The sequence below is a fragment of the Macaca thibetana genome, chromosome 20 (assembly GCF_024542745.1).
Source record: "Macaca thibetana thibetana isolate TM-01 chromosome 20, ASM2454274v1, whole genome shotgun sequence".
NCBI classification, from domain to species: Eukaryota; Metazoa; Chordata; class Mammalia; order Primates; family Cercopithecidae; genus Macaca; species Macaca thibetana.
This window is the reverse complement of record NC_065597.1, coordinates 26,921,695-26,949,052: the sequence shown is the minus strand read 5'-3', so window position 1 is coordinate 26,949,052 and position 27,358 is coordinate 26,921,695. Positions and strand designations below refer to the sequence as shown.

General features: G+C 55.2%; 2 protein-coding genes across 2 annotated transcripts in view; both read right to left on the bottom strand.

The window, feature by feature from the left end:
- OSGIN1 (oxidative stress induced growth inhibitor 1) overlaps positions 1-14,326 on the bottom strand; it is a 34,569-nt gene extending 20,243 nt beyond the window's left edge. Inside the window, exon 1 of the mRNA XM_050775049.1 lies at positions 14,235-14,326. The gene's annotated coding sequence lies outside the window, so the exon portion shown is untranslated. The remainder of the gene's footprint in view (positions 1-14,234) is intronic.
- Positions 1-27,358, bottom strand: part of NECAB2 (N-terminal EF-hand calcium binding protein 2) — a 434,498-nt gene that overhangs the window by 58,905 nt on the left and 348,235 nt on the right. The gene's annotated exons all lie outside the window — the stretch shown is intronic.

The window sequence follows — 27,358 nt, the reverse complement described above, 5'->3', positions numbered from 1 at the left end:
TACTCTGAGCCCCAAATTACAATCTTCTTTTTGTATTATTATTATTTTTTTTTTAGTAGAGATGGAGTTTCACCATGTTGGCCAGGCTGGTCTGGAACTCCTGACCTCAAGTGCCACCACAGCCTCCCAAAGTTTTGGGATTACAGGTGTGAGCCACCACACCGGGCCCAAATTATAATCTTAAAGTAAAAAGTCCCAAGGGAAAAACGCCCAAGCGAGAAATGGTTATAACAGACAAGGAGACATTAATTGCAGCATTAACATTAATATTAATAGTGAAAAACTGGGAACAACTTCGGTGTCCGACTATGAGAACCATTCAGCAAACGCTGGCAAATGCCCAGAGAGGAATATGATACAGCCTTAAGAAACAGAGTTAGAGAACCAGGCGGCAGAGCAGCAACAAGATAAGCAGATGATGAGACCGGGATGATGCCGCGTCCGACGTGTAGGCCACTGGGCAGGAGCTGGAAAGGGATCAGGAAGAAAGAAAGAAGCTAGACTGATTGCTGGGGCCAAGGAATTTTGTGAGTTTTTAAAATGCTAATTTCCATTATATTTGTATAATGAACAATAATCATAAGGAAAGGCAATTCGGTGGGACAAGGACCCTCTGTGTTTTGCTGAGTTTACTCGGTATATCACAGATGGCTAGCACAGGGCCCAGGGCATAATAGTAGCTCCATAAATATTAATTGAATGAATGAATGAATCCTGTTGCTTTCAGACTTTGCTGATAGACTTTCTTTTTTCGAGATGGAGTCTCGCTCTGTCACCCAGGCTGGAGTGCAGTGGTATGATCTCTGCTCACTGCAACCTCTGCCTCCCAGGTTCAAGCGATTCTCCTGCCTCAGCCTCCCAAGTAGCTGGGATTACAGGCATGCCCCACCATGCCTGGCTAATTTTTGTAGTTTTAGTAGACACAGGGTTTCACCATGTTGGCCAGCTGGTCTCGAACTCCTGACCCCAGGTGATCTGCCCGCCTGGGCCTCCCAAAGTGCTGGGATTACAGGCATGAGCCACCACACCAAGCCAACTCTTAAAACATTTTTCAGCAGGCGTGGCTCCTCTTGGCTTTATACTGTACACATATGGATTGACACGCCTTTCATATACTTACTTTTTATTTTTTTGAGACAATCTTGCTCTGTCACCCAGGCTGGAGTGCAGCGGCGCGATCTCGGCTCACTGAAACCCCTGCCTCCTGGGTTCAAGTTATTCTTGTGCCTCAGCCTCTTGAGTAGCTGGGATTACAGGCATGTGCCACCATGCCTGGCTCAGTTTTGTATTTTTAGTAGAGATGGGGTTTCACCATGTTGCTCACGCTGGTGATCTCAAACTCCTGGACTCAAGTGATTCGCTTGCCTCAGCCTCCCAAAGTGCTGGGATTACAGGAGTGAGCCTGTCGATATGTTTACATTTTTGATGATAATTTTGAATTGGCCAAAGGTGAAGACAGAGCCCTGTGGCTCACCCTTAGAGATGCTTTCTCCAGTGGACACAGCTCTGTTACTGGAAGAGGGCTGAATGGAAAGGGTCCTGTCCATGCAGTCAGGAACTCTGGGTTGCGTCTCAGCTCTGGAACTTCCCAGGGTGTTCTTGGGCAAGTTGCTTCTCTTCTCTGAGCCTCAATCTCCTCATCTATACAATAGGAATAGTAATGCCTGTTCTCCAAGGTGACTTGTTGCCTGACACCTCCTAGCTCCTCAGGAAATGGGGGGTACCCCCCACCTCTGTCCACCAAACCCTGTGGGTGTTAATCGTCCAGCTCTCTGCAGCCACTGGCTTTCCTGTCATGTAGCCTGCATTTCCCAACAACTGTCCTCCAGGGCAGTCATTCTCCAAGTGTGGGTCCCTGGCCAGCAGCGTCAGCAGCACCAGCAGCACCTGGAAATGCATCAGAAATGCAGATTCTCAGGCTCACCCGAGACCCAGTAGATCAGAAGTTCTGGGTGTGGGCCCGGCAGTCTGCGCTTTCACACGCCTTCTGGGTGGTCCTGATGCTTGCTTGAGTTTGAGAGCTGCTACTGCAGGACAGGATGAGAAACTCCACCAGGGGCCTCTCTGCCTACACCCTCCTTGGGAGCAGTCCATAGGCACAGCGAGAATGACAGGCATGTGGCATGGCCCTCTCGGGGAATCCAGGATAGAGCCTCTGGGTGACAGCTTCTCCATTCCTACAGGCTCCTAACCCACAAGCCTGTGCTAGAATTCTGCCTGGAAGGGCTGTCAGTCCCCACGGCGGGGGTTCTTGCACATGCCTCCCTCGTTCCGCAGAAAACTGGAGCCCCACCTGCATGTCCCTGCCCTTAAGGGCCCTGACGGTTTCCTGTGACCCAGAAGTGACAGTGGCTCTAAGGGCGAGTGCCCGGGTCCCCTGCACACCAGGAGGTCACTTTGCAGCATGAGGAGGTCTGCAGACTCCAGTCCCTTGCCCAGACTTCCATTCCTTCCTAACGAGTGTGTGACCGTTCCAGCACGAGTCCCCGGCCCTCGACTGAGAGGTCACTGCCCCTCTGGAAGGGGAAGGACCATCACTTTCGTTTTCCCCACAGCTGCTTTAAACCAAACCAAACCAAACAAACCCTGTGTGCTGCTCTTATCAGACTCCACAAACACTCCAGGCCTTGACTTCTGGCACAGGTAGGGTCAGTGACATAACTGAGAGTCATGTGAGCCAGGCCCCTCCCCAGACACAGGGCCAGCCCAGCCTGCGAGCACTCTGCACCTTTCTTTCTTGTTGTTGTTGTGATGGAGTCTTGCTCTGTCGCCCAGGCTGCAGTACAATGGCACAATCTTGGCTCACTGCAACCTCCGCATCCCGGGTTCAAGTGATTCTCCTGCCTCAGCCTCCCAAGTAACTGGGATTACAGGTGTACGCCACCATGCCCAGCTACTGTTTTCAGCCTCCCAAGTAACTGGGATTACAGGTGTACGCCACCATGCCCAGCAAATGTTTTTACTTTTAGTAGAGACAGGGTTTCACCATGTTGGCCAGGCTGTTCTTGAACTCCTGACCTTGTGATCCGCCCACCTCGGCCTCCCAAAGTGCTGGGATTATAGGCATGAGCTGCCATGCCCAGTCAACTCTGCACCTTTCTCTGCAGAGGAGCCATAGCGCCGGACCTCCTGGCATTCCGGGCAGTTTCCTGGCCTTTGGGCTCCTGTCACTAGGCAAAGCAGGATTCCAGAGTCCTGTCCTTTTCTACCAAGGTCCTGCACACCCCCGGAATCTGACATACTACAAATGAGACCCTGCCCTGCTCCACTGAACATACTGCAGGGGTTCCTGCTGCCCCCAGGCCCACCCCAGACTGACGGCCCAGCACTGACAGGCCCCTGCAGGGACTGACCTGGGAGGACCTCCCCACCTGGTTTCTCTGCTCTGTCCTTCCAGGGCGTGGGCTGGCCCGTGGCCCGCCTCCCCCCACCTGCACTGCTCTGCTTTGCTTGGAGGTCCTTCTTTGCTTTACCCTGGTCTGGGCAACACTCTCTAGATTTGTCTCTAGTTTTCCACTGTCCAGAGAAGCGGCGGGAATGCAGCTTGCATCTCCGCGGCCCTGCTGTGGGCGGTGCTTGTACCAGGAACTTTGTAAGTGCACTCCTGGCTAGGAGGTTCTGAGGCTCCTGCTCTGAAAACCAGACCAGATGAGCCAAAAAGTGATTCCAGGCCAGGCATGGTGGGTCACACCTGTAGTCCCAGCACTTTGGGAGGCTAAGGCAGATGGATCACTTGAGGTCAGGAGTTGGGAGACCAGCCTGGCCAACATGGTGAAATCTCATCTCTACTAAAAATAGAAAAAATTAGCCGGGTGTAGTGATGTGTGCGTGTGATCCCAGTTGCTTGGGAGGCTAAGGTGGGAGAATAGTTTGAACTCAGGAGGTGGAGATCACACCACTGCACTCCAGGCTGGGTGAGACCCAGTATTGCGTGCGGGTGGGGCGGCAAAAAAAAAGGCATTCCAGCCGGGTGCGGTGGCTCATGCCTCATGCCTGTAATCCCAGCACTTTGGGAGGCTGAGGCGGGTGGATCATGAGGTCAGGAGTTCAAGATCAGCCTGACCAATATGGTGAAACCCTGTCTCTACTAAAAATATAAAATTAGCTGGGTGTGGTGGCGCATGCCTGTAATCCCAGCTACTCAGGAGGCTGAGGCAGGAGAATCACTTGATCCCGGGAGGTAGAGGCTGCAGTGAGCCGACATCGTGCCATTGCACTCCAGCCTGGGCGACAGAGTGAGACTCCCTTTCACAAAAAAAAAAAAAGGGCACTCCTGCCCGTGTGTCCATGTCATATGGCCCAGGCTGGTCTCAAACTCCTGGGCTCAGGTGATCCTCCCACTTTGGCCTCCCGTGCTGGGATTACAAGCGTGAGCCACCGGGCCCGGCTCAGCAGTCAACCCCTTTTCTGACTTCTGTCCCATACGTCAGTTTTGCCTGCTCTCAATGTTGGCATAGATGGAACCGCACAGGACGTTCTCTCTTGTGCCTGGCTTCTGTGGCTCAACATTGCGTCTCTGCTGGTCACCACACTGACGTGCAGACCAGCGGTTCCCCCTTCTCACTGCTGAACGGGTCCCCTGCTGAAGAGCCTGCAGCTCTGTTTCTCGGGGATGGAGGCTCACTGTTACCAGCTTGCTCTGGGGCCATTCCCGTGGGAGTCTTTGTGTGCCATCTGTTTGCATTCGGGCATTTGAGTGAAGACCGAGAAGCGGCACTGCTGGGCCACAGGGAAGGTGAGGGTGATGTGTATTAGAAACTGCACCCACTTTTCCAGAGGGCTGCCCCCACTGCACCAGGGTTTCCATGGCAGCCTTTCAGCATCCTACCCCCTGCTCCCTCCTATCAAGCGAGTTTTCTACCTGCAAAGCAGGCCACACCCCTCCCTTGCTTACAGCGCTTTGATGACTGCCCTGCCTTCAGAGGAAAAGTTTAGATTCTGCTGAGCCACAGACCTCCTACCCCCCAGCCCTGCGGGTCTCCCCACCCTGGACCTCATGTTCCGGCCGTATTAAAAGCCCACTCTCCTCTGAGCACACACCATTTCTGTCCTTTCTGCCTGGCGCACAGGTCCCTCCCTCGCCCTCCTGGGGAGAGCCTCCTTGTCTTCTAAGACGTCTAAAACATCTTCTCAACCTGCTAACTCCTCCGAGGCCCTGACTAGCATCCTCTGGCCGCCTCCACCTGCCTCCTCGAAGCCACCTTGGTTCGGGCTGTCTGAGCACACTGGGTTTGCGTTGTACAAACTGTCTGAGCGCACTGAGGATGCTGTACAGTCAGGGAAGGGTGGTGACTTTCTCCTCCCTAGCTGTGTCAACAGAGCCCAGCAGGACAAGGAGGCCTCAGTAAATCTGCACTCAAGCTGTGAAACCGAGTGTGGGTGGGCGCAGGCTGAGGGATGAGTTCCACACTGAAGGGGACGGCAGGGTGAATCTCTGTAGATGCCTGTTCCTGTGACCATCACCCAGGACAAGACGGGGAGTACGCCCAGCCTCCTGGAAGGCTTCCTTGGGGCCCCTCAGTTTTTTTTTTTTTTTTTTTTTGAGATGGAGTCTCGCTCTGTCGCCCAGGCTGGAGTGCAGTGGCGCGATCTTGGCTCACTGCAAGCTCCGCCTCCCGGGTTCACGCCATTCTCCTGCCTCAGCCTCCCGAGTAGCTGGGACTACAGGTGCCCGCCACCACAGCCCGGTAATTTTTTGTATTTTTAGTAGACAGTGATAGACAGGATGGTCTCAATCTCTTGACCTTGTGATCCACCCGCCTCAGCCTCCCAAAGTGCTGGGATTACAGGCGTGAGCCACTGCACCCGGCCTGGGACCCCTCGGTTTTTTGACCCCTTTCTGCTTTTTGTCCCCATAGATTAGTTATGCCTGTTCTGGAACTTGACATAAATGGAATCGCACAGAATGCCCTCTCTTGCGTCTGGCTTCTTTTGATGTCGTGTCTCTGAGATTCAGCCACACTCCTGCTTTGAGAGGCAAATTCCTCTGCCTTGACATGTGGCATCTTCCTTAGCCTGGACGTGACTGTTTCTCTCCCTAGACTTCTCTTCCGATTTCCTGTCTCCTTCCTCTGCTGGGGTGGGGCTTGGTCTGTAAGTTCCTGGTTTCTGAGTAAACAAGGCCTCTTCTTCTTGTTCTTGGCAAATTATCCTTGAAATACATGGGCCATGGTACTACCTCGGCACCTCACAGAGGATTCCCAGGCAGGTTGCCCAGGGCTCCCCACGTCTGGTGCCCTCTTTGCAAACACTTGGCCTTTCATTCAAGGCAAACTCTGGTCCACGCATGCCACCTAGATCCACGAGGAGGAGGCTGGGCCCCTCCTCCATGCCTGCTGGTGTGGTAACACAGCCAGCCACTTTGTATTTTTCAGAGGAGGGGAGTATTACGGTTTAGTCTACACACAGCAGTGAATTCTGAAAGTGGGGTGCCAGGCCAGCAGCACCTGGGGATTTTGAAATCCAAGTTCGTGGGCACCCTTCATCCTTCTGACTCACAGAATCAGAAACACTGGTCTGACTCCGGGGATAAGCAATCATGTTTTTTTTTTCTTCGAGATGGAATTTTGCTCTTGTTGTCCAGGCTGGAGTGCAATGGCATGATCTCGGCTCACCGCAACCTCTGCCTCCTGGGTTCAAGTGATTCTCCTGCCTCAGCCTCCTGAGTAGCTGGGATTACAGGCATGCACCACCACACCCAGCTAATTTTGTACTTTTAGTAGAGATACAGTTTCTCCCTGTTGGTCAAGCTGGTCTTGAACTCCCGACCTCAGGTGATCCGCCTACGTCGGCCTCCCAAAGTGCTGGGATTGCAGGCCTGAGCCACTGTGCCTGGTTGCAACCATGTTCTTAACCTCCCCCACGAACCCAGGGGTTCTGATGTATACTCAAGTGTGAGAGCTCCTGACTCCTGGCCCAGGAATGTGTTGGAGATAAATCAATCAAAATGGAGCATCGCTTTCGTTAAGTAGAAGTATGTTATCACTATTCCAAAAAATTAAAAAGAGGTTCTAGTACATGGGGCTGACATGGTCTATTACATAAGCAGGGCACCAGAGCCTCCTAGGTGGTCACCCAGCTCCCAGGTGGTCACCTGGCTCAGTGCTGGCATGCAGGTCTGCCTCACACGGAGGAACATGGTGACCCAGGTGCGTGTCTCCCTGAGAGCAGGTGTGGGCAGGATGATCATTTTCCATTGGCTTCCCCCATCCATTCTCTACCTCCTCTGTCCTGCTCTGAGCTCCAGGAGGCTGAGCCTCAGGCTCTGCACCCTTAGGCGCTCTGGCCCGCTGGCTTCTGGTTGGGTTTGATCAATGGGAGGCTGTGGCAGAGTCCAGAGCGGGAGAGGAGTGGGTGATCAGGGCAGTGTTGTGTTGTCAAATGTTTAACAACCAGTCTTGGGGCTGGCTCACACCTGTAATCCCAGCACTTTGGGAAGCTGAGGTGGGCAGATCACGAGGTCAGGAGTTCGAGACCAGCCTGGTCAACATGGTGAAACCCTGTCTCTGCTAAAAATACAAAAATTAGCCAGGTGTGGTGGCGGGCACCTGTAATCCCAGCTACTCAGGAAGCTAAGGCAGGAGAATCACTTGAACACAGGAGGTGGAGTTTGCAGTGAGCCGAGATCGTGCCATTGCACTCTAGCCTGGGTGACAGAGTGAGACCCCATGTCAAGAAAAAAACAAACAAACAAAAAAACCAAAAAAACCCCACCAGCCTTGTGGGGCACTGTGGAAAGCACTGTTTGGCAGTGTGCCAATATCTGTGGTGTGAACACCCCCACCATGATCAATTTCACGTTACCAGTGTAATATTTCTGAACAGTGGAGTTGGAAGGAGATGCACAGCTTTGCACTCTGTAGCACTAGTGCTCCCTGAAACACACTTTGGGAACCATGGTTAGCAGCTGGCATAAATACCGACCATCACCCTTAAAGGCCTGGGGACCAGGGACTTAAGGAGTTAGGGATGGTGGTTGGAGCTCAGAGGACTAGGAGGCCATGGGACACCAGCACCTCCATCTTTCGGCTCTGGCTACCCACTGTAATCACCTGAGACCATCTCCAGAGATGATAATACTGGATTTTTAAAATTCTCAAATGATTGCATTGTATAGGCTGGGGAGAACCACTGCCTTATAGCTAGGATCAGTGGGAGAGGCAAGAGGATGACGATCTTTCTATATTGCAATCTTGGGTCACATTAATAAGGGCACAGTCTACAGAATGTGGGAGGTGATGGTCCTGCTTGATTTGTCATTGATCGATGATACCAGGTTCTGAGCCCCACAGCTTAATGGAAACACCAAGTTGGAAAATGTTCAGAACAGAGAAACCAGTACAGTGAGGAGACTCAAAACTTGGTCTTGAGGGGCTCAAACTAGGCCTGTCCTTTACAGAACTCCACAGATAGCGGCCATTCTGGGAAGCACGGGAACCAGTTCAGGGCTTGCCATCTGCCACACCGGCCCTAAGCTCTGTCAGTTGAGGGCTCACCTTTGAAGCCACTCTGGTGTTTCTGCCTTCCCACCGAGGAACAGGAGGGATTTCCTGAGGGTGGAAATGGCAGATGCAGGGTGGGGAGAGCCCAAGATGAGGGGGACCTAGGGTAGGGCAACAAGGATTCACTTGGGTGATGAGGCAATCAATGATTCTCCAGGGTCATGCGGGAAGACCAGCTAATCTCAGGCACGATTCGATGAGCTCATGAATATTTAAGAAACAGGATGGAAAGGAGAAGGGTCAGATGACAGTGCGGGCCATGCTGGTAGTTCTGCCCAAGAACGCACACCCTGTGCCGGAGGTCAGGTCTGCCAAAGCTGGGACCGTGCTGTCCTCATTCTCTGTTGCATCCCTGGCCCAGACGGCACTCACAGCCTGCTCAGTACAGCTGCATTCAATGAATGAATGAGCAGGAAAGCGAGACAGGGTCCCGATGCGGAGGGAAGATGGGCCACCAGGGCTGGCCTTTGTGAAGAGGGGGCTTTTCCACTGAGGCCTGAGGAGTGGGTGGGGAGCCAGCCACGGGAAGAGCACTCCAGGAGGAAAGAAGAGCACAGGCGGAGGCCCGGGGACTGGCAGGGTCCTGTGGGTCTGAGGTCAGCAGTAGGGCCCGGGGGCGTGGAGCTCTGGCGGTGAAGACGGTGATAGCGGAGACGGGGACAGAGGGTTGACCCCACAGGGCCGAGAGACAGTGGAGTCAGGAACTAGCCTCAGGGGCTGCTTCCCGGCTGTGTGGCCCGGGCCAGCGACTTAACCACTCTGGGTCTCAGTTTCCTCAGGGCAAAATCGAGAGGAAGACAGCAGCCATCTCTTGGGATTGAGAATGACGGGTGGCACTGGGAATGGTGCCTGGCACACAGTAACCTCTGCAGCAATGGTCGCTGCCATTGTTATTGTGATTAGCAGCGAAGGAGCTGGGGAGACAGAGCTGGGCCTGGACGCTGGGTCAGCCGGCCTGGGTTTGGGGTCTTTTCCCCGACTAGGAAGAGTCTGCAGCTGGCAGAGGTCCAGGGTTTCTGGGTGCTGCCCAGGCCCCTAACTGCGAGCTGTGTCTCTGACACTTCCACGTCCTGGAAGGAGGGCTTAGTGGGCCTGCCCGTCCCTACAGGCTGGGTGCCCTGGCAGGCATGCTGCCTCCTGCTCTGGGTGGCAAGGAGCAGGGAAGTGGGCGGAGCGACGACGGGGTTGGGAGTCTTGCTGGGCTGTGAGGGCAGTGGGGCTGTGTCCCAGGTGCTTAGGGACACGGTGTCCCTCTGTGTGAGCCACTCAGCTGTGGGTGGGCCGGGGGGCTGGGTCCCACCTGGGTGGGTGGGGGAGGCCCTGCCTGCAGGCTCAGCAGAAGAAAGGGGCCTCTGGGTAAAGGGTGAACCCGGGGCAGGACATGCCCAGCCACCTCCTCTCTCTGGGAACTCGCACTTCTCCCCGCCTGGGCGCCAAAGCTGGCACTGCCCACGCCTTCTTCCTTCCCTCCCCAGCCCCGCTCTCTTGCTTCAGTGGCTCAGGCTGAACCCTGAGTCAACCTTGCCCCCTCTTTCGTTCACAGCCCAATCCCTTAGCAAATCCACCACCTCCACCTGCAAATAGATTCGGATTCTGACCCCTGGGCCCCTCCCTGTGACCCTGGGTTGCTGCAGAGCCTCCCAGTTGAACGGTGCCCCCACCGCACCCTCCACACAGCGGCCGGTACACCCACACCTGAACAGCGCCTTCTGCTGACCACCCCAGATATCGACAAGTCACTGCTGAGCTGCGTCCCGTGTCCCCGTCTCCATCTCCCTGGGCTCCTCCCTGCTCCTGATTCACTCTTACCCCAGGGCCTTTGGACTTGCTGTTCCCTGTGCCTGGAACACTGCTCCCTCAGACGTCCACATGACACTGCCTCAGTGAGTTCAGGTCTGTGCTCCAGCGTCTCCTCAGCCAGGCCAGCGCTCCCTGCATGAAACTGGAACTCCCTCCCCCTCACGTACCTGCATTTTTCTACACAGCCTCATTGGCACTTTAGGTGCTACACACTTCCTTGATCATTTGTCTGAATCCCCACCTTGGGATGCAGGTTCCCAGAGGGCAGGGTGTCCTCTGCTCTCTTCCCTGGTGTATCTCAACTGCCTGGCACATAGTAGGTGCTCCCTACGTACCCTTGCTTGAATTGGGCCGACATGCATTCCTTAAGCAAGAGACGAACAGGGTCACGGTCTCCTCCCTCTGGGCCTGGCCTTTCTGTCCCTGGAGACACAACACCAGAAGGCTCAGCCCTTGCAGGACACCTTTAAGCTCCTGGATCCCCAGGAGTGGCTGCTGGCTTTCCCTTTGCAGAGGCCACAACGAGCCCTGAACTGATGGCCAGCAGGCCAGAGGTAGCTTCTTGCTGGCCAGGGAATTGGGGCAGGACACATGTTATTTGTTCATCCGGCACGGGGCTAACTCTGGGGGGGAAAATGCCGGGGTCCGTCAGACAGAGGCGCTCACAGGCGGAGGAGGGGAGCAAGCGGGAGGCGAATGCCACACCCATGGCGCATGCTGCTGGGCGGGCTGAGAAGATTCCCCCCAACCCAGTCTAGGAGGCTTAGAGACTTTCTGCAGGAGTAAGATTAAGGACCAAAGACCTTAGCCAGGAAAGCTGGGCCCAGCGATGTCCCCCAGCAGGGAAAGAAGCCGAGGCCGACACAGGAGGGGACGGGGCTCTGTGGGGTTCAGTGCCAAGGCTGAGCTTTGGGGTATGCGGGGCAGAGATGGAGGCTGCTGTCGCCTGAGGGGGCTGGGGCTGGGAGGAAGAGCAGGGCAGGAGCAGGCTCTCATGGGGGTTGCAGAAAGGCCACCATTGGCTGCTGGGAGAAGGACCTGTTGCTGCAAAGGTCGGGCCAGAGGCGAGGGTGGTGACGAGGGTGCAGACAATCAGATGGATTTGCGAGCTTGGTTCAAAAGCCACAATCTGGGCTTCAGGATTCTCATCCATAAATAAGGGGGCTGGTCTGGGTTCTCTCCAAGGGACTTTACGTCTTGAAGATCTGGGTGTTTATTCTTCCAACCCCCTCCGCTCCCAAAGGAACATGAAGTGGCGTGGGAGTGGGGAGTGTGTCATCCACTGTCGGTAAGAGCAGGAAGCTTACCCAAGTGAACAACCACAACAGAAACCCTGCATGGCTCCAAGTCGCTGCTGTGACGCCATCGCATCTGAGGGGAGAGGAGACGGGATGTTGAGGACCAAATGGTGGCTTCCCAGTGACGTGTCCAGAATCTGTAAATGCGACCTTGATTGGAAAAGGGGTCTCTGCAGAAGTCATTCAGTTAGGAATCTTCGAATGACATTATCTTGGATTTAGGGTGGGCCCCATATCCAATGACAAGCGTCCATGTATGAAAGGGGGAGATCTGAGGACCCAGGGAAGAAGGCCATGAGACCACAGAGGCAGCGGTTAGAACCAAGGGACGCCTGGAGCCCCCTGAAGCTGGAAGAGCCAATGAAGATCCTTCCCGGAAGCTCCAGAGGGCGGGTTTCCTGCTGATGCCTTGAAGTTTGACTTCTGGCCTCTGGAACGATGAGAGGGTACGTTTCTGTTGCTTTAAGCCACTTAGTTTGTGGTCACTGGTGATGTCAGGTACAGGAAACTCATTCAGGAGGAATTGCAGGGGGATTAGACGCCGACAGAAGGATTGTTGAGGAGTCTGTGGAGGATCATCTCTCCCTCAAGTTTCAGGTCTGGGCTCCAGCACAGCCGGGGGCCCTGCAGGGGTGGCGGAGGCACATCGGAGACAAGGGGCAGGCATAGGGCAGGGGCTGGGGGGGTCGCTCGGCGCCTCTTCCCTCCCCAAGCTGGGCACCTGCGGCTGCCCTGGCGGAACATTCTGGGCCTCGTGTTTGCCAGAAGCGAAGTTTCACAAAATGAAGGGAAGAAGGGGGGCGGTGTGGCTGTACTTGACCTCATCTGCCCTTGGCTGTAACCTTGGAGATGTTTAAAATGGGAAAGAGACGGCACGGGAGGAGAGTGACACTGCTCACACAGGGCGAGCGTGCGCCGAGGCCATGCTGCTCCTACAGAAGGCGCAGGAAACGGTGGCCCAAGTGCAGAGGGTCTGGCATACGGTGGAGCGTGGGGACCATTTCTGGAGCACTCATCGCCCCCACCCCACCAGCAGAGCTCAGCATCTTTCCTGTGTTACACCACGGGGCGTCTCAGCCTCCCCATGAGGAAGCTGCTGTTCCGGGCATTTTACAGATGAGGAAACTGAGGCAAAACAGCCTTCCCAAGGTCATCCTGCCAGGAAGTGGTGGGGCTGGGGTCAGAGCAGCTGAGCCTCCTGAGGTGAGGTCAGAACGGCTGAGGCCCTAGGTGCCTCCAACTAACAGGCTCTGTGGCCTTTGTGTATGCAAGGGACCAGGTGTCCCTCCAGGGAGGGGCCTGTCCAACTTCAAACCTGGCTGGACCTACCGTGCCGATAAGGTCTCAGCATGGGTTCCCACACTCAGAGCTGAGGGTTCCCCAGTGCCTGCCGCCGCAGGAAGGACCAGCACAGGTTTGGGGGTTCCTCCTGGGCAAAGACTCCAAAACCAAGTGTGAGTCTGGAGCACCGGGAGCCAGGGCTGAGGGGCTGGGAAGCAGGGCTGGAGCGCCCTGATGGGGATGGCAGCGCACTGAGGCCCTGGACCCCCAGTCTGTGGCCTCTGCTGGTGGAGCTGGGATCACAGGCCTGGGTGGGTCCCCTGACCAGGGACTCCACTTGTGGTCTGGGGTTGGGAACTGGGTGTCCCAGTCCCAGTGTTGCCCAAAGCTTCCCAGGTGGTTCTCATGGGCAGCCATGGGTTGTAGCGGAACAGTCTGGAGAGGTCTAGGTTCAAACTGCAGCCCTGCCCTTCCCTGTGGGATCCGGATCTGGGAGGCCGTTCTCGCTCAGCCCTGAATGGAGCTCGCTGGACATAGAAGGGGATGGTCTTGAACATTTGGGAACCGAAAGCCCAGTGAGGCCGCAGCATCTGCCATTCTGTAGTGGGAGAGACTGGGGGTGGCCATGGGCGTCCTTGGAGGGCCTGTAGTTTATTCTCTGAGTCACACCCTGTGGGGCACACAGAGTCCCCTGGGCAAGCTCGTTCACAGATGAGACTCAAGGTCAGAAAACCGAATGCTAGGCCTCTGCCAGGGACTCAAGCCTTCCCCCAGTTGAGTGCCACCCACAGCCAGGCGAGAATGACAGGATGTAGACGCAAAGAGGTACACGGGGCAGACCTGCTCTGGCCGTCCGCTCTCCCCCATCCACCAGGATGAAGGGGCCAGGCCCCAGCATGGCAGTAGGTGGGGAATCAACGAGCGGCTGGTGACCAGAGGACAGCGCCCAAGCCTGGCTGAGACAGGCATGAGTGGCGGCCGGTTCCGGGGCCTGATGACAAGGCTGATGTCTATCGAGCACGTTCTGCACACGGGGCAAGTGCCAGGGTCTCCCTCGGAGGGGCTCACTTCACCTCCCAGGATCCCTGTGAGGAAGGCACCCGAGTAGCCCATTTTACTGCCAGAGAGATTGCAGCTCACAAGTAATGACACTGCCCCTAGATCACATGACAGGTAAGCAACGGCACCGGGTTCCCACCCAGGCCATCTGCGCCCGAGTCTACGAGCTGAGCCTCCTTACTCCAGGGCCACCTCCTGGGAGCCCCTCCTCCTGTCTGGCCCGACCAGGCCCCCCCAGTACACCCCACCCCCTCCTGGAGCAGCCCGTGCCCCTCCTGCTCCAGGCCCTCCTTACCTGACGATGAAGGGGCCGGGTGCGACAGAGGTGACCAGTTGGCCGGGGAGGAGTGGACACAGTGGGGCTGGCCCTCCCCCAGGGGACCCCCCCCAACGTGGTAACAGGGGAGCTGGGGGAAAAGAGGCCAGGCTGAGCCATTTGTCGCATCACAAAGTCCTGCCCTGGGCTTGCTGGGGTGCCCGGTCAGTGGTGGGCAGCCTCAGGGTGGCTCTGTCAGAGGGCCCAGCCGGCCCCGCTCCCATCCTCTGCCACAGCTCCTCTGGAGCACCTGCAGCCTCGGTGGTGGCACCTGGAAAAGGGCCACATTTTGCCAAGGTGTGCCTAAGGGGCAGGTTGGGTTGCTGTGATGACGGGTACACAGGGCCCTGCACACAGTAGGTATACAGTAAACACCTGCTGAAGGATGTGCCTTTCCCACGGTCACACGCACGCAGGTGCTGACGCAGGGCTCAAACCCAGACCCACTTCGGGGCCCACCTGGTGCCCTCCTCCCAGGTGGCCCTGCCGGCTATGAGGGCGTGGGAGCCCTGGGGATGGAGGTGTGTACCAACCTCGGTGCCCACCCGGTGCCTCCTCCCGGGCGTCCCTGCTGGCTGTGAGGGTGTGGGGGCCCTGGGGACGGAGGTCTCCACTTGTCCAGCCTCCATCCCACTCCCCGGGAGGAAATTCTCCGCGGAACTCCCTGCTGGGCTGACACTCCTCCACCGCTCGACACACCTAGAATCGGGCCAGGGCTTGGTCAGCTCGGAGCCTTCCTCCACGGGAATGAGGCTCAGGAGGCTGCTGGCCTTGGGGGGACTCTGGGTGGGACCCCCCTTGAGGACTGAGACCCCCTCACCACCACATTTCTGCCCACAATTCATTGTCTGCCCGTGGTTATTCTCCTAAGAGCTACCCTTGCAGGGGCAGCTGCTGCGAGGGGGGGGAAGCCCCTCTGTCTGTCCACCGCTTGCCCTTGGCAGCCATCTCCACCCGGCGCCGCTTCTGCACCCCCAGGGATGCCGCCTATCCTCCTCAGGCGGGCACCAGCACTTTGCCCCAGATCCCAGTGAACAGCACAGCCGCTTAAGGACAGCACAGATCCTAGGAAGACAAGGTGGATGACATCAGAAATGTTCAGAAGGTCGTCCGTGCCAGCTGTGGGAACGGCCCCAGGGCCCAGGCCTGTGGGCACCCGGGCCTCTCTGGGAGGCAGCCTTTGCAGATCAGAAGGAGCAAGTGTCCTTCTGGGTTGATGTGGGCTTTCTGGTCAGAGCTGCAAAAGGAGACACAAATCACAGCTCATTCCAAGAGCTGCCTGGAGCCAGTGGCACCGTCACCACTGCAGGCAGCCACCGAGAGCCGACCTGAGAATGCACATGAGGGCCAGGGAGGCGGCGGCTCGGCCTGCAGCGTCAGCAGTGCAGTTCGGCAGGGCCTGCTAATCGTCGTGCTCAAGTTTCAAACTGTTTACCAAACGACCACAGAAGCATTTTAATAACAAACATCTCACTTGAAGGCCAATATGAAAAATTTTACATAAAAAGTTAATTTTACTGGTTTACATTGTTTTTATACATTAAAATGGATACATTTACTTATTTTTTTGAGACAGGGTCTCACGCTGTCACCCAGGTTGGAGTGCAGTGGTGTGAACATAGCTCACTGCAGCCTTGACCACCGGGACCCAAGCAATCCTCCCACTTCAGCCTCCCAAACAGCTGGGACTACAGGTGCTCACTGCCACATCTGGCTAATATTATTTTTATTTTTTGTAGAGATGGGGGTCTCATTATGTTGCCCAGGCTCTCCAGCTCCTGGGCTCAAGGAATCCTCCTGCTTTGGCTTCTCAAAGTGCTGGGATTAAGGCATGAACGGCCATGCCCAGCCAAAATGGATACATTTACTTATTGTAAATTTAGTAATGGCCACACGGCTCATAAGTGACAATGCCAGCTCAGGGCCCATCTCTGGGTTCTAATAAAATATTTTCTAGCCTCTGTCCTGTGTAACAATACAGTTGAAAAAAACTGGGTACAGCTGTGTTTTTATGTGCCTAAAGGTCAGCAAGATGTCAGAGATGACTGCGCGTCATATGGATGCGCTGGTACCATCTGGGTGGGTAACTGAATGCAGTCGACTGTGATTCATAAATTACACCTGCTCCATGGGAAGCTGGACTTTGTCAGGCAAGAGGCTCCTGGACTCCTGCTATCAGAGAGCAAGGACCAGACAACTCAATGACTGCACCTCTTCTCTCACCTCAGCTCTTCCACCCCTCAGACCCTGCCTCGGCTACAGTACAATGTCTGTCTCTGTTGGTGATGCACAACCTACCTGCCTTCACGCATTTAGACACAGTGGCCTTTGTTTCAATGTTGTCAAGCGGGAGACGCAGACAACGTTTCTTCGAGGCTTGGGCAGTGGTTGTGCGAGAGTGGATGCTAAGTCCAGGCCAGCACTGAGTGCTGTATTTCAGGGACACAGGAACCCGTCCTGTGTGTGGGTCTGTGACACGTAAGGGCCTCTCAAGTGTGGGGTCCGTGGCAGGTGCCCTCCTGCCTGAGTCTAAGGCCAGTGCCGATTACTGTTGTGAAAGCCTCACATTCGTTTCAGAAGAGGTTTGGCAATCGACTGCTTTACCATTGGGTGCTGGCTTCATGATCCTGAGGTCGTGGGTAAAAATCTCCACTTTCAACCACAAAGCTGCTTTGAGGATTGCAACACTTGGGCAGCAGAGGTTTGTGTCCGCTGCTGGTTTCTAAGCCAGCGTGTGTCTGTGCTTGCACCGGAATGAACGGGAACTCTGATTCACACAGATAAAAAGCTGCAAATTACAAGAGTTTCAGACTCTTCTCTGTGTGTGTGCTCCAACTCACAGATTTTGGGAGAAGCCTGGGTATGCTGAGGGCTTACAGAGTCGAGATGACCTCATACCACACGGTGACAGGTTGGTGGTTCCAACGTGCTAATATCTGATGCATCACATTTGTGAATCGGCCACTTCCAGTGCAGTTACAAATGAGATTTTAAGTGAAAGCTTAATAAGTAAAGTATTTCGGAGCTCTGGAAGGCCTGCAGGATTTGGCTGGTCCCCAATGCCCCTGTGCCAAGCAGAGGCCAGGTTCTGCTGGGGTACCCCAACTCCTGGTCACGTAGGGAAGCTCCTCCTCCCAGGACGCCAAGCTCTGGCTTCCACCTGCACGTAGCTTCTCCCTCTGGTCCCAGTGCTTACCACTGGTTGCCCAGGGTGTGAGATGTGTGATAACCTGGTGGCTCCTGGACGAAGCAATAACCTCATTTAAGTCTTTTCCAATTCTTGCTCCTTCACAAGTCTTTTGAGGACTTTCTGAGTCCTCAAAGAGAAAGTCTGTTTGGTTCTTAATATATGTTTAAAAAACCTTAACATTTATTAATCCTCCCACGCCCAAATTTTTTTGAGAGAGAAAGCAACTATATCTAACTGAAGTTTAATTTTTTTTTTTGAGACGGAGTCTCGCTCTGTCCCCCGGGCTGGAGTGCAGTGGCCGGATCTCTGCTCACTGCAAGCTCCGCCTCCCGGGTTTACGCCATTCTTCTGCTTAAGCCTCCCAAGTAGCTGGGACTACAGGCGCCCGCCACCTCGCCTGGCTAGTTTTTTTTTTTTTTTTTGGTAGTTTTTTAAAGTAGAGATGGGGTTTCACCATGTTAGCCAGGATGGTCTCGATCTCCTGACCTCGTGATCCGCCCGTCTCGGCCTCCCAAAGTGCTGGGATTACAGGCTTGAGCCACCGCGCCCGGCCGCTGTTTTGTTTTTGTATTACTTTTTACTTTCAACTTCTACTTCATGAAAACAATCCAGCTTTTATTGATGGGAGTGATATTAAAAAATTGTGACAGTGGTCAGCAAATGACTGGTGTTTGGGACCCATGGCCTCTAGATTTAGCGGGGTTTGGATTTGTGATCTGGGCTCCGTGCCTGAAGCAGAAAGTCATGTCCTCAGTCAGCCTGAGTTGAGACCCATGTGAAGCGGCTGGAGGGGGCCCTCTGGGACATTTGCAAATGATCACGCCCCTGCTCTACCGCAAACGACGACTGGGCAAGGAGGACTGACCACGGGGCTGGGCAAGGAGGAGCTGACCACAGGAGGCTGGGACTGGGAGCCGGAAGAGCCCCGGGGAAGCTTCGGCGAAGAAAGCAGGAAGAGCAGCTGGTTGGGGCAGCCCCAAATGCCTGCTCTGGTTCTGAGTATCGTTACTGAATCCCTGCAAGGGAGCAGTGAGCGGCTGTGCAGGCTCTGAGTGCAGGTTTAACGCCTGGCTTGGTTTGCTACCTGTGAGGATTTTTTTTTTTTTTTTTTTTTTTTTTTTTTTTTTTTTTGAGACGTAGTCTCGCTCTGTCGCCAGGCTGGAGTGCAGTGGCGCCATCTCCGCTAACTGCAAGCTCCGCCTCCCGGATTCAAGCGATTCACCTGTTAGGATTGTTAACATTCAGCGCTCAAGTGCAGAGTCGAGGAGGCTGGAGGGGCGCAACACCGCCATCTCGCGGCGACTGGGTGCACAGCGCCTGTGAGGACCCAGACTGGGATCCACCTGTCCCAGAGAATCATTTTCAGCATCAAAGCGCATCCCTGCGCTGTCCGTAAAGAGCTTGCCATGCGGCACGTACCGCGCAGGACTCCAGACCTGCCTTATCTTTTGAGATCCCCATAGCCCCTGAAGGAAGGGACCACTAATATCAACATTCACAGGACGGAATCGGAGGTGTCCTTGTGTTCACAGCCGGGCAGCCCACCCAGCTCGAGGAGGGCCTTGGGGAACGCTGTCTAGCTTGCGAGAGGTGGCAGTGGTTTCTCGACAAGGGCAGCCGCGTGTGGCTTCACCGTTCCCTTTTGTGTTTAAAGGGAACTTCCCCTGATGGATTAGGTGTCGTGGCAGCAGTGTGAGAACAGAAGTGCCCAAGCCCGTCCCCTGGGCCAGCCCCTTCAGCTCTCTGGGCCTCAGTGTCTTCACCTGTCAAACGGGGACAGCGACACTCCTTCCCAGTGCAGGGTGGGGTCCGAGTGAGTTAGGGCAAGCCAGCATTCAGTGCAGGGCAGCTGGGGTCTGACTCCTGGGGGAGTTGGGCTTGGAGAAAGTGAGATCTCGTGGGCTCTGGGAAGGAGGGCCTGTGCCCTGTTCCCACACAGCACCCCCAGCGGCAGGGCTCCTTAGGGAGGCCAGGCCAGGGCCAGGCATGGCCAGAAAGACCCTGCCTTTAAGGTGCTGTGGAGCTCTGGGCAAGGAGTGTACCCAAGTAACCAGCATGGCCCAAGGCCAGGGGTCCCCTCTGCAAGTGTCAGATTGGAGGGGGCCCTGATGATCTTGCAGACCCTGCAGCCACCTTGGGCCAGAAGTCAAGCAGGGCTCTTGCCCTCAGAGAGCTTCTAGTCTAGTGGAGATACACCCATGAAACTGCCTTGCTGAGAAGCTACCAGGAAGGAGAGGCCCCAGAGAGGACAGCAAATAATGGGGGAATGTGACCTGGTCAGGCCATCAGGGAAAGCTTCCTGAGGAGAGGATGATGGATGAAATTTGGAGGCAGAGTGGGCATTGCCTGGGAGGCAGGGAGGGGAAAGCATTTCAGGAGAAGGGAGCAGCATGCACCAGGCAGGAAGGAGGGAGGACAAGGAGTCCCAAACTGAGGGAGGAGAGTGCTAGGAGGCCCTGGAAAAGTATAGAGGGGAGGGTCAGGCCACAGCAGGCTTGGGAGGTCATGGAGGGGGCTGTGTGTGAGAGGGAGGGTGATAGGGATGGCGGAAGGGAGGAAAGGAGAGGAGAGATGGAGCCTGATTTGCATTTCACAATGACAGCTCTGCCTGCTGGGGTGGAGAAGGATCTGGAAGGGTGTGGCGTAGGCAGATGGGCAGAGCAGCTGCGAGGTTAGTTATTGCACGTGATCAGGAAGGAGACTTTGTAACCTGGGCCAGGGAAATGAAGGGAACAAGGCCAGTGATCCGTGCAGGGGCCCAGGAAGGGGTGGGAGGTGGGGGTGAGGGGAGCCCCAGGGATGGCACTCAGGCTTCTGTGTTACACAGTCGGACGGATGGAGGTGGCCTCGCCAGGAAGGCACAGCTGGAGAAGGCCAGGTTTTGGAGGGAGGGCATCTGCATTCAGCCTTGGCCGTGCTGAGCCTGAGCTGCTGCTGAGCTATCCAGGGGAAACACACAGGTATGGGGTGTTTGCGTCGCCAGTGAGGGGACCGTGCAAGTAACTGTCCTAACTGAACACTTCAGAGTGAAGAGCAGCTCTGTTAACAATGATGCCACAACAGTGCCCCAGACAGGTCCTGTCCCCGGCAAACAGGGGCACTGGTGCCCTTGCTATTGGTAGTTAGGAGGCGGCAGAGACATAGATGAGGGTGAGATCCTTAGAGAAGGAGTGGACTCCAGGAAGCCGAGAGGAATGGCTGACCAAGAGTGGCGGAGGACAGGTGGGGACGGCCAAGAGGGTGTGCATCTGTGCCAGTGCCGGGAGCATTTGGGAAGTGCAGAGTGGCCCACGGTGGCCCCTGGCCATTGCTGAGGGGGCACCTGGCTGGATGTACCCCCTAGGAGGTCACTGAGGGCCTCGGTGAGAGCTGGCAAGGAGAGGTGGCATCGTGAGTCACACTGGGGTGGAGACTGAAATGGCCAGTTCTCTCTGGAGCAGCGCTGCTTAGATAAAAATGGTTTCTGGCATCTTTGAAGGCAGCTCTCTGGTCTCCTGCCCTCCAGCAAAAGCTCTCAAGGAGGCAGTAACTCATGTTCAGGGGGTGCTGTCTGAGCAGCAGGAGTGAGGGCTGCCTTTCCTCAGTGAACCAAAAATATTTGTCGCGCCTCTCCTATGTGCCAGGCGATGCAGACAGATTTATGGCAACAGACTTGAGAGAACAGGCCGGGGGTTCAAGCCTCTGTCACAGATGCACAGGAGCTTCAGAAGCAAGCTCTCCTGCTGGGTGGGATGCGGCCCACTCCATCTCCCCCGTTCTAGGAACTGCCTGGGCCACTCATCTCCCCTTATCAACATGAAGAGGGGACACCAGTTGTTCCACTCAACTGCCCCGGAGAGATACGTGCTCTGGCTGCTCTCCCCACAGGGCCAGATCCCCATCTCCAAACCGGGCCAACCATCATTCCCGCCACGGCCCGGGCTGAGTCTGGGGTCATGAGAGGAGGCTGTCTCCGTGGCGGTGGGGCTGTGCACAGCCTGCTTCCGGCAGGAGAGCCAGGTCCGGGTTCCTGTCTTCCCGTGGTCTAGCTGCTCCTCGCTGGCCGGGATTTTATGCTTTGGCGGGAGCTCAGCTTCCGTCCCTGGCAGCCGAGGGCTCGGACCGACATGGCCAGCACTGTGCATGCTCGGGTTTTAGAGAAGGCACCCCAGCCTGGGGTGGTCTTCCACAGACCCCCGCCCCCTTGCCAGAATGTCAGCACCCTAACACGCCCTGTCCTCAGTCTCTCCGCCCAGCCAGGCTACCTTTCTGACCTATTCCCCTCCAGGCTTGCCAAAACCTGGGGCCCACTCTGTTCTACCCACTGCTGGCCTTCTCCTCTCTGGGCCTTCGTGTGGGTCTCCCCACGTATGGTCAGGAGGTGGACCAGCGGGGTGGAAGGAGAGCTGGACGGTGGTCGGGCCTCGGTTTGAGTCCTAGCTCTGCCCTCACCAGCTGCTCAGCCCTCTCCCAGCTCACCGCCTCATCTCTAAGTGAGAAACACTCGCTCCAGCTTCAGGGTTGGACGTGGTGATCCTCTAGGGAAGGAGGGAGGCTGGGACCAGGAACGTGTACAGAGAATGCCTGGCCCAGAACAGAGAACCTCGTTTCTCTCTCCCTTCCTCAATGATCAAGAACTAGCCGGGAGGGAAACGCAAATGCAGTTTGGAAATGCCCAGAGCAGAGAATCTCGTTTCTCTCTCCCTTCCTCAATGATCAAGAACTAGCCGGGAGGGAAACGCACATGCAATCTGGAAATAAACCAAACAAAGGCGAGAAAGAGATCTAGGGTGATCTCTTGTCAAGTCTGCTAAACCGCAAAGGAAGCAGACTTCCTGTGGTGAAATCACTGGCAGCTTTTGTTTCTAACAGATCGAAACGGACTTCGTATTTCAGTAAGTGCCTCAGAATCCAACTGGAAACCACAGAGGTGTTTGCTCGATTTAAATCTTCAGTATACCTCATGTTTAATTTCAAACAGAGCTCAGAATAAGCAAATGCCTGCACAAAGCCCTGAGATTCCCCCATTTCTGAGGTCACACGGAATGGACGGGGAGGAGGGAAGCCCTCTTCGGAGCGACTCTTGGTCGTTCCTGACCTGGAGGTCAGTGAAGGTCAAACCCTCAGAGGGCTGGAGGGGTAGAAAGAGAAAGAGAGACAGAGAGGCCTCAGAGTGACCACAGCGAGTTCAGATTGTGAGGCCCTGCAGAGCCAGTCTAGAGCTAACCGGGTGGCCTGGGCTCTCCCTGAGGACTACGACAGGGGTGCTCAGCCATCAGGGGTCGGGAGGCCCCCAAGTCTCTGTGCAATGCAGTGTACAGAGAAGCCATTCCCACCTCCCCCGGGAACGAAGGATCCACTTAGTCACCTCTTAGAAACTGAGTAGAAGCCAGAAAACCAGCAAATACTCAAATATCCAAATAAGGCTGAAAGATCCCAGAACCCGCATTCAGGCGAGCATGATGGTGGCGCCCAAGTCCAGATGTAGAAACGCCTGTCATGACAGGGATGGGTCTGCTTCCCAGCGCAGGCATCAGTTAACTGCTTTATATACATCGTCTCCTTTGAGCCTCTCAGCAGGCTGTGGGGTCGGTACTATGGTTACTGCCACTTAAAGATGGGGAAACTGAGGCAAAGCAAGGGTAGGTGGCTTGCCCTGGGCCACCCGGCTGGAAGCGGTGGGGCCAGGATTTGAACTGGGCACTGGCCGGAGCCAAAGTCTACAGCTTCCTCCATTGTGCCTCACACTGCATTTCAGAAGAAAAAGGAGCCCATGAACAGGTCAGAGCAGGTGCACCCCAACTCCAGTGCACCCTTCAAGTCTGAACCCTAGCAGGGTGCAGGGTTGGGCCTCTTGTGAAACCCTGTGGGTGGGATGGAGGGAGCTGGGGAGCACCTGACCCACAGATGACAGGGCTCCAGTAGATAAGGAGAGCTGGAACTTAGGTCTGGGATGGGGGGGAACGGAGCAAGGCAGCCCCTGAGATGGGATGGGACCTGGGCTCCAGAAACACAGGTTGGGCCTCAGACTGAGACGGGGAGCTCTCAGGGGAGCAGGCTCTGTGGCAGGGGTGAGGTTGTGACTTCAGCCTTGAACTTGGGACACAGTGGAAAGTACTCATGACAATTTATTGTGCACCTACTGTGAGCCCAACACTGCTGGACGCTTTCCAGAGGAAGACACTGTCGTCAGAGTGGTTGCCCAGGGGGTTTCCTGAGAGCAAGTGGGACGGAAACCAGGTCTGTGAGACTGAGCCCCTGCCCTCTTGGCACTGTGTTCCTCTTGTGATGATGTCACCTGGGCACTGAGAGCACTTTCCTGTAGGATGTAGTTCAGAACACTAGGACCTAGTGAGTAGCCTTTTATCACCCTCAGACCCGGCTGCTGTCTGCTTTTGTTCTGCACTGCCACTGTGTGAAAGACGACATAGGGAAGACTGGGTGGTCAGATCATCCCTCAGGAAAAGTGAGGAGCTAGAAGCCACCTGACTTCCTAGAGGTTCTACAGTAAGAGTGAGAGGTAAACAGATGATGAGAGGTTTGTAACACCCATGAAGTGAGGGGAATTTTGGTTCAGTGCAGTATCATAGAGGGACCACAGGCTCTTTCTGCTTATGATGGGGACTGAGGCATGGAGAAGGGATGTTAATACATCCATCCACCCATCCTAACATCCTCCGCCATCAATTCATCTGCCCACCCATCCATCCATCTTCCATCATCCATCCTCTTCCTTCCATATACCCTCCACCATCCATCCATCCATCCATCCATCCATCCATCCATCCATCCATCCATCCATCCATCCATCCATCCATCCATCCATCCTATCCTTTCCACCTACCCTCTACCCTCCATCCATCCATTCATCTTCCTTCCATTAACACTCTGCCCTCCACCATCCATCCATCCATCCATCCATCCATCCATCCATCCATCCATCCATCCATCCACCCACCCACCCACCCGTCTTCCATTCACCCAGCCATCTATTCATCCATCCATCTTCCTTCCTTCTATCCACCCTCTACCATCCATCCATCATTCCATCCAACCATCTTCCTTCCATCCATCTATTCATCCATCCATCTTCCTTCCATTAAAACTCTGCCCTGGCTGGGCACAGTGGCTCAAGCCTGTAATCCCAGCACTTTGGGAGGCCGAGATGGGCGGATCACAAGGTCAGGAGATTGAGACCATCCTGGCTAACATGGTGAAACCCCGTCTCTACTAAAAAATACAAAAAAACTAGCCGGGCGAGGTGGCGGGTGCCTGTAGTCCCAGCTACTCTTGGGAGGCTACGGCAGGAGAATGGCATAAACGCGGGAGGTGGAGCTTGCAGTGAGCCGAGATCCGACCACTGCACTCCAGTCTGGGCAACAGAGTGAGACTCCGTCTCAAAACAAAAACAAAAACAAAAACAAAACAAACAAAAAAAACCCACTTTACCCTCCACCATCCATCCATCCACCTTCCTTCCATCCTTCCATCCACCCAGCCATCTATTCATATATCCATCTTCCTTCTATCCACCCTCCACCATCCATCCATCCACTCATCTTCCTTCCTTCCATTAATGCTCCACTATTAATGTCTGTCCGTCCGTCCATCTGTCCATCCATCCATCCATCCATCCATCCATCCATCTTCCTTTCATCCATCCATCCATCCATCCATCCATCCATCTTCCTTTCATCCATCCATCCAATCTTCACTGAGGACCTGCTAAATGTGAAACATTATAAGAAGTACCAAGATAAAGTCTGGTAAAAACAGAAAACCACTGATGACTGTGGAAGCTGGGTGATAGGTCTGTAGGTTTGTTATACAATTTCTCCCTGCTTTTACATATGTTTGAAATTTTCCATAAGAGGTTAAAGAGATGAGGTGTGAAAGGTGGGAACTAGGAGTTGCAGTCTTGGACACGCCTGCCACACAGAGGCAGTGGATGTGCAGCTCTTCCTGGGCTCCCCGAAGGCAGTGATCTTGGAGCCTGGGAGGCCCGGGCAGAACACAGCCACCCGGAGAGGCCTTGCAGATTCGAGGGCAGGAGGGAGGAAGGGGAAAGGGAAGGGGGAGAGAATGAGAATGAACCTCAGGCCTGAGAACAGGTATGGGCTGGGGGTCTTCCTGGGTGTCTCCCAGCTCTGCCCGTTAGACAAGGCTCTCTGACACAGAACATTCTGGCTGCCTTTGGGTCTGTCAACTGTTCACAGGCAGCAGCCTCAACCTGGTGAGATGAGCTGCTAGCTGCCCAAAAATGTTTTGAGGAACTGGTGCCTAGCCTCACGTGAGCTGGCGGAGATCTGTTTTTATCCCAAACAGAATGGGTTCTATGAATGGCTGTGGGGGGCCAGGGAGCTCCCTGCAATTGCAAAAGCAAAACAAAACAAAACTGTGCACGGGGTGTGTGCTCTGTGCACTAGGTTCTCCTGTGCACTGCGTGTGTTCCGTGCACTGCGGGTGTTCTGTGCACTGCGTGTGGTCTGCTGTGTACTGTGTGTTCTGCTGTGTACTGTGTGCTCTGTGCACTAGGTTCTCCTGTGCACTGCGGGTATTCCGTGCACTGCGTGTTCTGTGCACCGCGTGTGTTCCGTGCATGGCGGGTGTTCTGTGCACTGCGTGTGTCCTGCTGTGTACTGTGTGCTCTCCTATGGACTCTGTGTGTTCTGTGCAGTGTGTGTTCTCCTGTGCACTGTACGTGTTCTCCTGTGCAGTGTGTGTTCTCCTGTGCAGTGTGTGTTCTCCTGTGCAGTGTGTGTTCTCCTGTGCAGTGTGTGTTCTCCTGTGCAGTGTGTGTGTTCTGTGCAGTGTGTGTGTTCTGTGCACTGTGTTCTCCTGTGCAGTGTTTTCCTGTGCACTGTGTGTGTTCTCCTGTGCGCTATGTGTGCATGTTCTCCTGTGCACTCTGTATGTGTTCTCCTGTGCACTGTGTGTGCATGTTCTCCTGTGCACTGTGTGTGCATGTTCTCCTGTGCACTGTGTGTGCATGTTCTCCTGTGCACTGTGTGTGCATGTTCTCCTGTGCACTGTGTGTGCATGTTCTCCTGTGCGCTATGTGTGCATGTTCTCCTGTGCACTGTGTGTGCATGTTCTCCTGTGCACTCTGTATGTGTTCTCCTGTGCACTGTGTGTGCATGTTCTCCTGTGCACTCTGTATGTGTTCTCCTGTGCACTGCATATATGTTCTCCTGTGGCAAGGCCCACCTGGCTTTCACCAGAATTTCAGTGATCTGTAACTCACAAACAGTTAAGAAACTGTGCCTTAGTGATAAATAAAACCCAGGGGCGGGGGTCACATTTGGCCTAAAGAGTAACGTGATGTGATGAGCGGCCTTGCTGGAGGGAGGGCTCCTTGGCCACAATAGTGAAATGGATTTGAACACTATTCCGAGACCCACCTCAGGAGTGCTAGTTCCTAGTGACTTGGGGATGACTGACATCTACAAACTCCTCTGGTGAGCCAAAGCCTCCTCGGATGTCACCTGAGCCCGTTCTCCCAGCAGCCTGTGTGGCAGGAATTCCTATCACCCCCTCTCCACACAAGAGAGAACCAGACAGCACAGGTGAGGGACACAGCCGGGAAGGGTGCCACCGGATCTGAAAGGCTGCCGGAGTGATCCGGAACGGGTGATCCTAGCTTTTTAGGCCAAAAGCTAAGCAAAGACGGTAAGGCCCAGCAGGTTTCCGCAGACCTGAGGGTCTGGGGATGCTTGTGGTAAAGAACTCTGCCCGCAGGAAGGGCCGGCAGGCTGCCAAGATTGCAGTGATTGGCTTGCAAGCCACTCTGGTGCTTTCAGAATCAGCCCGGAGAACAAGAGGCATGAGACAGCTTCCACCATCCCACCGCCTGTCATGAGGCAACATGCCGTATGCAGAAGACAGAGAAGGGGCCTGGCACCAGTCTGGGAGACGAAAGGCAAGGAAGGCGAGG